Below are 10,331 nucleotides of genomic sequence, written 5' to 3'. Positions count from 1 at the left end.
CTTGGGCCGTGATGAGTTCGGGACGTCTCCTGGAAATTGGAGTAGGCAGCTGGCTCTACGGGTCAGGACTTTAGGAGATGTAGGCTGGAGTAGATGGTGTTTAAAGCCACGACTGAATACGGTTGGAGGAAGGGGCGTCGGCAAAGAGGAGGTGAGAACTCACATCAGGGAAGTGGAGAAGAAGAGGGGGATACAGTGAAAAAGAGGAAGAGGAAGCGGTGGGGAGGAGGAGAGCCATGCGAGAGCCCAGAGAGGCCAGGCAAGGGGGAGCAGATGACCTGCTGCTCATGGAGCCCAGGAGACAAGGCCAGAGATGACCACGGGCCCAGGAATATGGAGGCCCGCCCTGGTGACCTGGACGCACACTAAACCTGTCTGCACCTGCCAGTTTCAGACATGGGACTGGCAGGTGCTTGCTGCAAAGGGTAACAAAGAAATGAGGTGTGAGCTGGTGGGGAAATGCAAAGGGACGTCTTTGTTTAGTGCCTTCTTTTGGTGTGGGATGGAAGAAATAGCAGCATGTTTGCATGGTGATCATGATGATCCAACCATAATAATAAAGACTTGCCTCCTTGGGAGTAGGCAGAAAACACTCATAAAGGTGTTTTGAAAAATGAGATTTACTGTATTTTTCTATAACCTGCAAAATGTATAGTAAATTTCTTCCTAGTCCAATAATAGCTCTACAGTTTCATCGCTAATGGCTGCAAAATGGTCTCTTTTTAAGTTTTAAATCAATTCCTTATCCTTGGACACTTGGATGGTCTCTGTTTTTTATTTTTGAAAATATTAAAGGAGTCGGTGTTGTGTCATGAGTAAAGCTGTTGCCTGTGACACCAGCTTCCAATAAGGACACAGGTTCGAGTCCTGGCTGCTCCATTTCTGAACCAGCTCCCTGCTAATGGCCTGGGAAAAGCAGCAGGAGATGGTCCAAGTCCTTGGGCCCCCAAAACCCATGTGGCAGACCTGGATAAAGCTCCCGTCTCCTGGCTTGGGCCTGGCCCAGCACTGGCAGTTGTGGCCATTTGGGGAATGAACCAGCAGCTGGAAGATCTTGCTCTCTCTCTCTCTCTCTCTCTCTCTCTCTCCCTCTCTGTAATTCTAACTTTCAAATAAATAGATGAATCTTTTTGAAAAATCCCAGGTTTTATTTGCGAAGGAGAGAGCTTTCCCACCCACTAGTTCACACCCCAAATGTACACAAGGGCTGGGGCTGGAAGAGGTTAAAGCCAGGAGGTGGGGACTTGACCCAGGTCTCCCACATGGGTGGCAGGTGTTGAGCCATCACTGCTGCCATCCCCATTAGCAAGAGGTTGCAGTGAGGAGCCAGGGCTGAGTATCAAACCCAGGCACCAGATACGGTGTGTGTGGGTGCCTTAACTGGCATTTTTTTTTTTTTTGACAGGCAGAGTGGACAGTGAGAGAGAGAGACAGAGAGAAAGGTCTTCCTTTGCCGTTGGTTCACCCTCCAATGGCCGCCGCGGCTGGCGCGCTGTGGCCGGTGCACCGCGCTGATCCGATGGCAGGAGCCAGGAGCCAGGTGCTTTTCCTGGTCTCCCATGGGGTGCAGGGCCCAAGCACCTGGGCCATCCTCCACTGCACTCCCTGGCCACAGCAGAGAGCTGGCCTGGAAGAGGGGCAACCGGGACAGAATCCGGCGCCCCGACCGGGACTAGAACCCGGTGTGCCGGCGCCGCTAGGCGGAGGATTAGCCTAGTGAGCCGCGGCGCCGGCCTTAACTGGCATCTTAAGCACTCCACAAATGCCTGCTCCAGTTTCCTCTCTCGGTTTTGCTTTTATAAGCAATCATGAAGTGGGTATCCTCATACATACAAAGCAGCCTCGTTTTCTAGTAGCTGCTTTCTGCTAAGCTCCTCATAGTGGAAATACTGGGTCAAGAAATGAAAAACACTCGGATAATCTTACTGCACATCAAATAACCCAATCTCCAATTTGGAATCGGCCAAGGTCCTTTGGGCCTGCTCTTCCCATAGCTGCTTTTCCATGACACCTGTCCTGATTGCGTTCTGTTTGCCTGATTCTCTCATTAACATCTGACTGTCCCAGTAGATTGCAAACTGGGGAGTGTGGCGTCGGCCCTGTTTCTGCTCACTGCTGTGTCCCCAGCCAGTGGCTGAGAGAGCCTGTCCCGTAGTGGACATTCAGTCAAATGCTGCTGATGTTGGAATGAATGGAGGGGAAGCTGAATTCACTGAGCAGCTAGAGAGGAGGTCACTTGGGCTCATTTGTTGGAGGATCAGATGAGGTATGAGTGGCCATCACCAGTGTCGTGTGGGGCCTGCACCTGCTGCCTGGCTGCACACGTGTGTGAGATGGGCTCAGTGATGCACGCGAGAAGGGTGCCACTCTGTAAGAATCCACCTTCTTCTGTGGATTAACAACCGGGATAATTATAGATCCTTTCTCCACACCCACAGTGGAGGTGCAGCTCCCAGGAGCCTAGCTTCCCTGTGCTGAGTGCCAGGCCAGCGGCCAGCAGGTGGCAACAGATGGCTGTGAAAGCAGCAGCCTGGGCTCCTGGAAGCATCTCACAAAAGAGTCCAGGGGCTGTCCTGGGAGAGACCCCACACAGGAGCTTTCCCAGGAACCCCTGGAGCAGCGAACTCCCCTCGGAAGGGTCGGGAGAGGGATCAACCATCACCCCCGACAGTGCCACCCTGCTGTGCTGTTGGACAGAGTTTGTGTTCCCAGGCATCCCCGCTGCACTTCCCAAGAGCAAAGGGAAGTTCAACTGCAAATCGAGACTTGAGGCTGCGCGATTCTATCCAGTCTAACCTGCCTCTGTTGTTGTCTCGGTCTGTCTGAAGTGGCCGGTTTTCTTTGTCCTAGATTTTTCTCCCAGCCAAGCGCAGGGTCTCACGGTTCAGGTGGAGTCTCACAGTGGTCACTGCATCGGCACTCATAGGGTTGCACAGGCGCCTCCATGAGAGGTCGTGCCCCCTCCCCCCCACGGTGTGGTTTCCAGCATTAGGGGTGGATCTGCCCACTGAGCTCACCCTCTCCTTTCCCCTGGGGACAAAAGGGAGGAAGGGAATCACCCACCATTCGTGGAGTCTGCACTGCCTCCCGTTTCCTTCTTGCAGCAACCCAGCTGGGCAGGTGTTCGCTGTGCTGTATCCAAGCTCACGTAGGTGGTAAACAGCGGAGCTGGCCAGGACGGGCATCTCATCTGATATTTCTGAGTCTGCAGATGGTGCTGGGTCCACCCCTCTCGAGGCTCCAATTGTGCTCCAAGAAGCCCCTTTGAAGTGGCTACAAGAAAAGGCAGGAGGCGAGATGTTGGAAGAAGGTGGAAGGGCGAGAGGTGGCCTGGGGGCTGACTCTTGCTCTCTACCCTCACTTCATCTAGAACAACCACACTAAGAACAGTATATTGCATTAAATCATATATATAAGTATAACATATATTTGCATACATTATGTGTAATCCTTCTCTTTATCTTTCCTTCTGGAAGGAGAAAAAATCCAAGATGTCCCTTCTCATGAGATATATCATCTCTGGGGTATTTTTTTTTAAAGATTTTTTATTTTTATTTTTTGAAACACAAGGCAGAGTTACAAAGAGAGGTAGAGAGAGAGAGAGAGAGAGAGAGAGAGAGAGAGGTCTTCCATCTGCTGGCCCACTCCCCTGATGGCCACAACGGCTGCAGCTGAGCTGATCTGAAGCCAGGAGCCAGAAGCTTCCTCTGGGTCTCCCATGTGGGTGCAGGGGCCCAAGCACTTTGGCCATTCTCTGCTGCCTTCCCAGGTACATCAGCCAGCAGGGAACTGGATCAGAAGTGGAGCAGCCGGGACTCGAATCAGCGCCCATATGGAATGCCAGTGCTACAGGCTGGGGGCTTTAACCTGCTGTACACAGCGCCACCCTCCCCCCATTTTTTTAAAAGATTTTTAATTTTTGTTTATTTGAAAGACAAGTCAGAGTCACAGAGAGAGGCAGAGAAAGAGAAAGAGAGGGCTCTGGGGCATTTTTGTAATTTTTTATTTGAGAGGCCCAGAGAGAGAGGCCCAGAGAGCTTTCCCATCCACAGGTTCACTTCTCAAATGCCTACAATGGCTGGGGCTGGGCCAGAGCTGAAGCTGGGAGCCAGGAGCTCCATCCAGGTCTCCCACATGCGTGGCAGAAACCCAATCACTTGAGTCATCACCAGCTGCCTCCCAGGGTCTGCAGTAGCAGGAAGCTGGAGTCAGACGCTGAAATCGGGAATCAAACCAGATGCAGGAATAGGGGATGCAGGAGCCTTAATTTCTGGGTCAAATACTCCCCACCCCCCCCACCCCCCCGCCCCCCCCCGGTACATTCTGATGCTGCTGCCTCCTGGTGGGCACAAGTGAGTACTGTGGCTATGGGACAACACCAGGTTAACAGGAACTGAACTCAGGCCATGGCCACGGTAGCCCCAGGGTGTGATCCCTTGCTCAATGCAGGAAATGCTTTGATGGCAAAATTCGTCTGTGTCTGGCTTCTCATACCCTTGTTGACGGCTGCAAACCAAGAAAGACGTGTCTGACGCAGAATCTAACAGGTCTTACTCCCGCCCCCTGCCTGGAACAGAATCTGTTTTGCACTTATTCTGTTACATGGAGTTAGAGTCAAAGCAGTCTGCAGGAAAACTAGATGCCTGGGCTTAAGCTGAATGGCTCAGGAAGAACTGAAGCAGAGTAGATGAAGGGAGTTGAGAGAGAAAGTCCTCCAGCGGACTATGGGGAGTGAGAGGGAATAGAGGGAAAGGGGAGAGACCACTGCCAGGGGAGCCCGGCTTGTTCTGGGAGCTCTGTTGGAAACTGGAAATACACTTCCACCTTTGGCATTTTCTCAAGAGACAGAAAAGATCTGATGCCAATGCTACGTTTCTGCAGGACTGGGCCAGTACTGAGGCGGGGCCCTGGAGGATTCTGGGTTTGCACCTGCTACACCAACACGCCAGTCTTCGCTGTGATTTGGGATAGGCAAGGCCATGAATGTTCTTCAACTGCCATTTTGTCAGCTGCTTGAGTTTCTATTCTGAGAGGTGCTAACTGTTAAACATTGTTAGTCATTTGAGTTCCCTAAATAACTTAATTAGTTTTAATTTGGACTGAGAATGTTCTACTCTTGACACTATGACAAGAATTATCAAACATAAAATTAATGAAGAATTTACTTCAGAAAAAACTGGTACTAATATTTTATAGTATTGATCTCAGCAGAAACAGATAATTTAAAATTCTGAATTTTGCTTTTTAATTATCTCCATAAAGCAATAATGGCATTGGTAAAGAGGTTACTGAAACATTTTTCACTTCTCATGCATTTTTTTGCAGTGGAATTTTCTTATTATCTTCCAGTAGAATTAACTGCCTCGGTGCAGGAAGTACCTTGTGTCTAGCTGGAGAACTACTCTATTCATTACATAATAAAAATGATGAGTAATAATTCTAAAAACTGTCAAAGCTAAAAGTTGGGGCTCTCAGAATATCATAAAGCAGACAATATAAGAAATTATAAAATATTGTCAGAAGTTTTTTGGTTTCTGTTTTTAATTTAAAAGGCAGAGAGATGTCTTTCTGTCGTCTCACTCCCCAAATGTCCCAACAACAGAGCTGGGTCAGGCCAAAGCAGGGAGCCAGGACTCCATCTGCATTTTCCCACGCGGGTGGCTGGACTTGAGCCATCACCATATGCATCTGAGGGTATGCATTCACAGGAGGCTGGAATCAGAAGCCGAGCCAGGCACTCCCATAAGGGATGCAGGCGACCCAAGCAGCAACGGAACTGCTGCTCCCAGCGCCCGCCCCTTTTGCTGGAGGTTCCTGGTTGAACCACACCCGGCTCCTCCTCCCATCCTTTAAGACAATGGTTAGTTGTGCACTCACTGTGAGGCCAGGAGTCTGACGAAGACTTTCACAGGGGCTGGTGCTGTGGCATAGCGGGTGAAGCCACCGCCTGCAGCCTGGCATCCCATATGGGCACTGGTTCGAGTCCCGGCTGCTCCTCTTTTGATCCAGCTCTCTGCTAAGGCCTGGGAAAGCAGTAGAAGATGGCCCAAGTGCTTGGGCCCCTGCACCCACGTTGGCTTCAGATCAGCGCAGCTCCAGCCAGTTGCAGCCAACTGGGGAGTGAACCAGCGGATGGAGAACCTCTCTCTCTCTCTCTGCTTCTCCTTCTCTGTGTAACTCTATTTCAAATAAATAAATAAATCTTAGAAAAAAAAAAAGGCTTGCACACCCTTTGCCAAAAGTACGGTCAAATATCAAAGAGTTTATCATCTTGGGGAGAATCCTTCCTTGTCTCTTCCAAAGGATGAATCCTTTTGAATAAAAACCTGACAAAGATCAAAAATAATTCACTAAGGGATTTTGATACACAGTGACATCTTATGTTCTGGGGACTCTGCACATGATGAAAATTTAAGCAATCTCTCTTTTAGTCTCCAAATCTATAGGATAAAAAATGCATGAACAGATTTCTTTAGAGAGAGTCTGTGATATGCAGTGTAAATTTGACAAGAGCACAAACTACTGTGATACTGTTTACCTACCCATTTTTCTGGTTTTCTTAGGCATGCCATCATTGGTCTTGGGACTGCCTAGCTGATTACAGCTGAGGAGGATGGGCCTTGTGCATGACAGGACAGCTGACAGAATTATTTAGTGCTCTGCAGTGCAGTGGGAGAGTACAGATGTGCTTGAATATTTATGGCACTGTACCTTGTGTTAGTTATAGAGGACTTAGAAGAAATCAAAACGTGCATGTAGGTTCCTTTGGTGTCAAGACTGGCTAGGCAAGACCGAATGTTACCTCAGCACCATTTTCATCTGCCATACTCATTTTAAGTACATTAGCACGTTGTCCTATTACATGGCTGCGCTCAGTTGTCAGCCTCCCCAAGTCCCTTCTGTAGGCCCTGATTCCATGTGCTAATTGCACCAGCTGGGTTTTGTGTCCTCCCTGGCAGCTCTCCCAAGGAGTAGGGGGCCTGGGGCCACTGGCTAAACACAGGGCATTTTCCTGGAGCTTTGATTTTACTTGAAGACTTGAAGAAAAAAAATAATCAATTTAACCATTTATTTAATGCGCTGCCAATTCTTTATTTAATTTGCTGTGAAACAAACAGAAATTATGCATTAGCTGTGTTATGACTAAAACCCAAATGTTGATTAATACTTACAGGAATAGAATAACAGCTTGTAAACCAAGAAGGATGCCAGCCCAGCTGTCAGAGTGCTGGTCAGGAAGCAACTGGTGGTGCTGAGGGAACAAGGAGTTGACCCTCATCTTGGGCAGCCATGGACCACGGCTCTACCTGACTTGCAGGGAGGCAGCCAGAAGCCTGCTCCCAAATCTTGTCCAGGTCTTCTCTCACTGGCCAAGAGAGCAAAGGTTGGTGGCAAAAAGGAACAGGCTGGAGCTCCTGGCTCCTGGCTTTGGCTTGGCACAACCCTGGCTGTTATGGCCATTTTGGGAGTGAACCAGCAAATAGAGGATCTTTCTCTTCCTTCTCCAATCTTTCTCTGTCACTCTGCCTTTCACATAAGTAAATAATAAATCTTAAAAATAAGAATTCACACCAGTGCTTAAGGTACAAGAGCTTAAAGGAGATGAGTGCTGTATGTGGCCCCTTTGAGCAGACCTGGGGTCCTTGGGGAGGCACTCGTCCTCCTTTGTGGTCACAGCGCCACCAGCAGACGTGTTTGAGAAGCACAACTTTGAGGGACATGGGTGCAGAGAAAGGATTCAGTCCCAAGCCAACCTCCCACCAAATTGCAAACAGTGCTCTTCAGAGCGCTCATGCACATCGAGGGGTCGCTAAGGTGAGGTTGGCTTGCCTTTGGTTCCCACCACGCTGGCTCTATACTCACTGCAAGTTGTTCTGGATTAAGATGGTAGCACCTGACCCTTCCCAGAGAGCGCTTCAAACACTGCTTCTCAAAACCACAATCAGCGAGAGGGGGAGCATTTAGTGAAGTGGTTTTAGGCATCATTTGGAATGTCCCACATCCCACATCAGAGTGCCTGGCTTGAGTCCCTGTTTTCCAGCTTCTTGTTGATATGTATCCTGGAAGGCAGCTGGTGATGGCTCAAGTACTTGGGTGCTGCTACCCGCACAGGAGACCAGGATGGAGTCCCTGGCTGCTGGATTCAGCCTGGCTCGGCCCTGGCTATCATGGGCATTTGGGGAGTAAACCAGTGAATGTGTGATCTCTCTCTCTCTCTCTCTCTGGCTTTAAAATACAAATACATAAACATGCAATTATATATTTGTATAGATATAATAACATACATAAAATGTATATATTTATTATATATTATTTGTATATTTAGACTAATGTGTTTTATATATTAAAAATATATGTATAAATAAAAAATTGCCTAGAGGCTGATCTTTGGCTTATGATTGCAGGAGAAAAGGCTTGGCAATTTGTAGGGTTGTGCTTCTGTGTTCATTTCTATTCTGAAGGCTGATTGGCATGCTGGTTAGGGAGGATCTTGAAGATCTTGTCTTTTAATAGATCGGTTGCCTTAAGGACACAACCCTAGTGCCTGGCCCTGGGAGAGCACCCTGCCCCGCCAGTGTGCGGCGCTGTCCGTCCCTTTCCACCCTAACCCAGCACACGCTCCTGCACCACATGCATGAAGACTGGGACTGTGCAGATGGAAACTCCCTTGAGATGCAGACAGATCACCTGCCCCCTCCCATATGGCTCAGGAAGGGCAAAGACAGACTCAGAAGGGCTACACGGCGAGAACAGGGATGTCAGGGTGGGTTTATTCAAAGGAAGCAGCTTTCAGAGAGGACAGTTGAAGGCGCAGACCCAAGGGAGACACTGCAGAAGGAGTCCTGGGGGCCAGCGCCGCCTGAACCACTGCATGGATCCTGGTGCCTTGGAGAATGGGAAGGTGAAGGCAGAACCTGGCTGCGGGTGAGGGGCCGGGGTGGAGATGGGGGTCGGGGGGAAGGGAGCCAGGGAAAGCAAGCAACCTGAAACTAAGGGGCCAAATCCAGGAAGCCAGGCAAAGCTGGGTCCTCCCAAGCCGTACTGTTCCTGAGCTTTCTCCGCGGTAATGAAGCCATCCTCCGGGGGGCGCATTTCCTTTCCTCCCCACCCCCGCCACCCCCAAGGACAGGACACAAGCACAACCTGGCTTGCGGCATACATTCTGACATGTTTCATTTTTGCAAGCTCAATCTCATCGCCCGAAAGCCATGTTTGGTGTGTTGGCGGTCCGCGCCTCGGTTCTCTGAACCTGCATCCTCTCCAGCACTCCATCCTGGCAGGAGATCAAGGGGCGGCCCGGTGAATCCCACGGTGCAGCTCTCCCCGCAGCCCCCCCGCTGGAGCCCACAAGCCATGACGCAGCTCCGACCACCGCAGGCCTGCACACACGCGCAGGCCGTGCCCCTCGTCTGAGCAGGACTCGTGGCCTGGCGTGGGCACGGTGCCTGGTACCACCCCCAGCCCCCAGCCTCTTCTCTGTGATCCCCGCCGGCCGCCTGGCACCGCTCCCTCCGAGCCGCCGCCCTGCTCTCTGCCCCAGTGATGGACGACGTGGTTTGCCGATTTGGACAGATTCATCCCCGACACTCCGAAGATGAAAGGCAGGAAATGTGCAGCTCGGGTTCCCAGAGCTTGGCGGGACCGCATTGCGTCACGAGTACAGGCAGGGCATGGGGTCCTGCAGGCAACCGCAGCCGGGGCTGGCACTGCCCACCCCTGGGCGGGGGACCCCTGCTCACTACCCGCTGACCACAGCCTGGCTCCCTCCCACTGCCCAGAGGAAGGCCGCTTCCCCCCAACCACTGCGGGCCCTGGACCATGACTGTGGACTTGCCCTGTCGTTCTGTGGCCTTGTGAACAAGAAGTGCCTCTGGGTCCCTGGGCAGAGGCTTGCAAAACTGCAGGACTGAACATCAAAGGAGGGGGACGGGGTGGGGGTGGTGAAATGAACCCACCAAGACCCCAAACACAGAAATGCCCAGGCCTCGAGGTTTGCCCTGAGCGACCCCGGCCCTGGCTGCCGGCAGCGCCAGCTAGATGATTCTCTAAACACACCATCTTTTCCCTGAGACGTAAGTATCACTTCCACCCCCGCGCAGGATGTTCAAACATTTGGGGAATGATTTGTTCTGGACCAGAAAAAAATAAAACCCGGCAGGAAGACTCCCATCTCTCTCCCTCCAGGTGTGTGCCACGTGGCGGGGTTATGGAGGCGGTGGGGGCCGTATCTGGGTTTTGTGCGTGGCCGTTTCTGGGCTGCGGTGTGGTTAAAGCAGTGCGTGGCCATTAGGCTGCAGGAACTGCGTCTGTGCTCTGTGCATCTCATTTCC

This window comes from Oryctolagus cuniculus, chromosome 3 (assembly GCF_051225735.1).
Source record: "Oryctolagus cuniculus isolate XC-2025 breed Fujian yellow rabbit chromosome 3, ASM5122573v1, whole genome shotgun sequence".
Lineage (NCBI taxonomy): Eukaryota > Metazoa > Chordata > Mammalia > Lagomorpha > Leporidae > Oryctolagus > Oryctolagus cuniculus.
The sequence above is the reverse complement of the archived record's forward strand: the minus strand, read 5'-3'. Positions refer to the sequence as shown.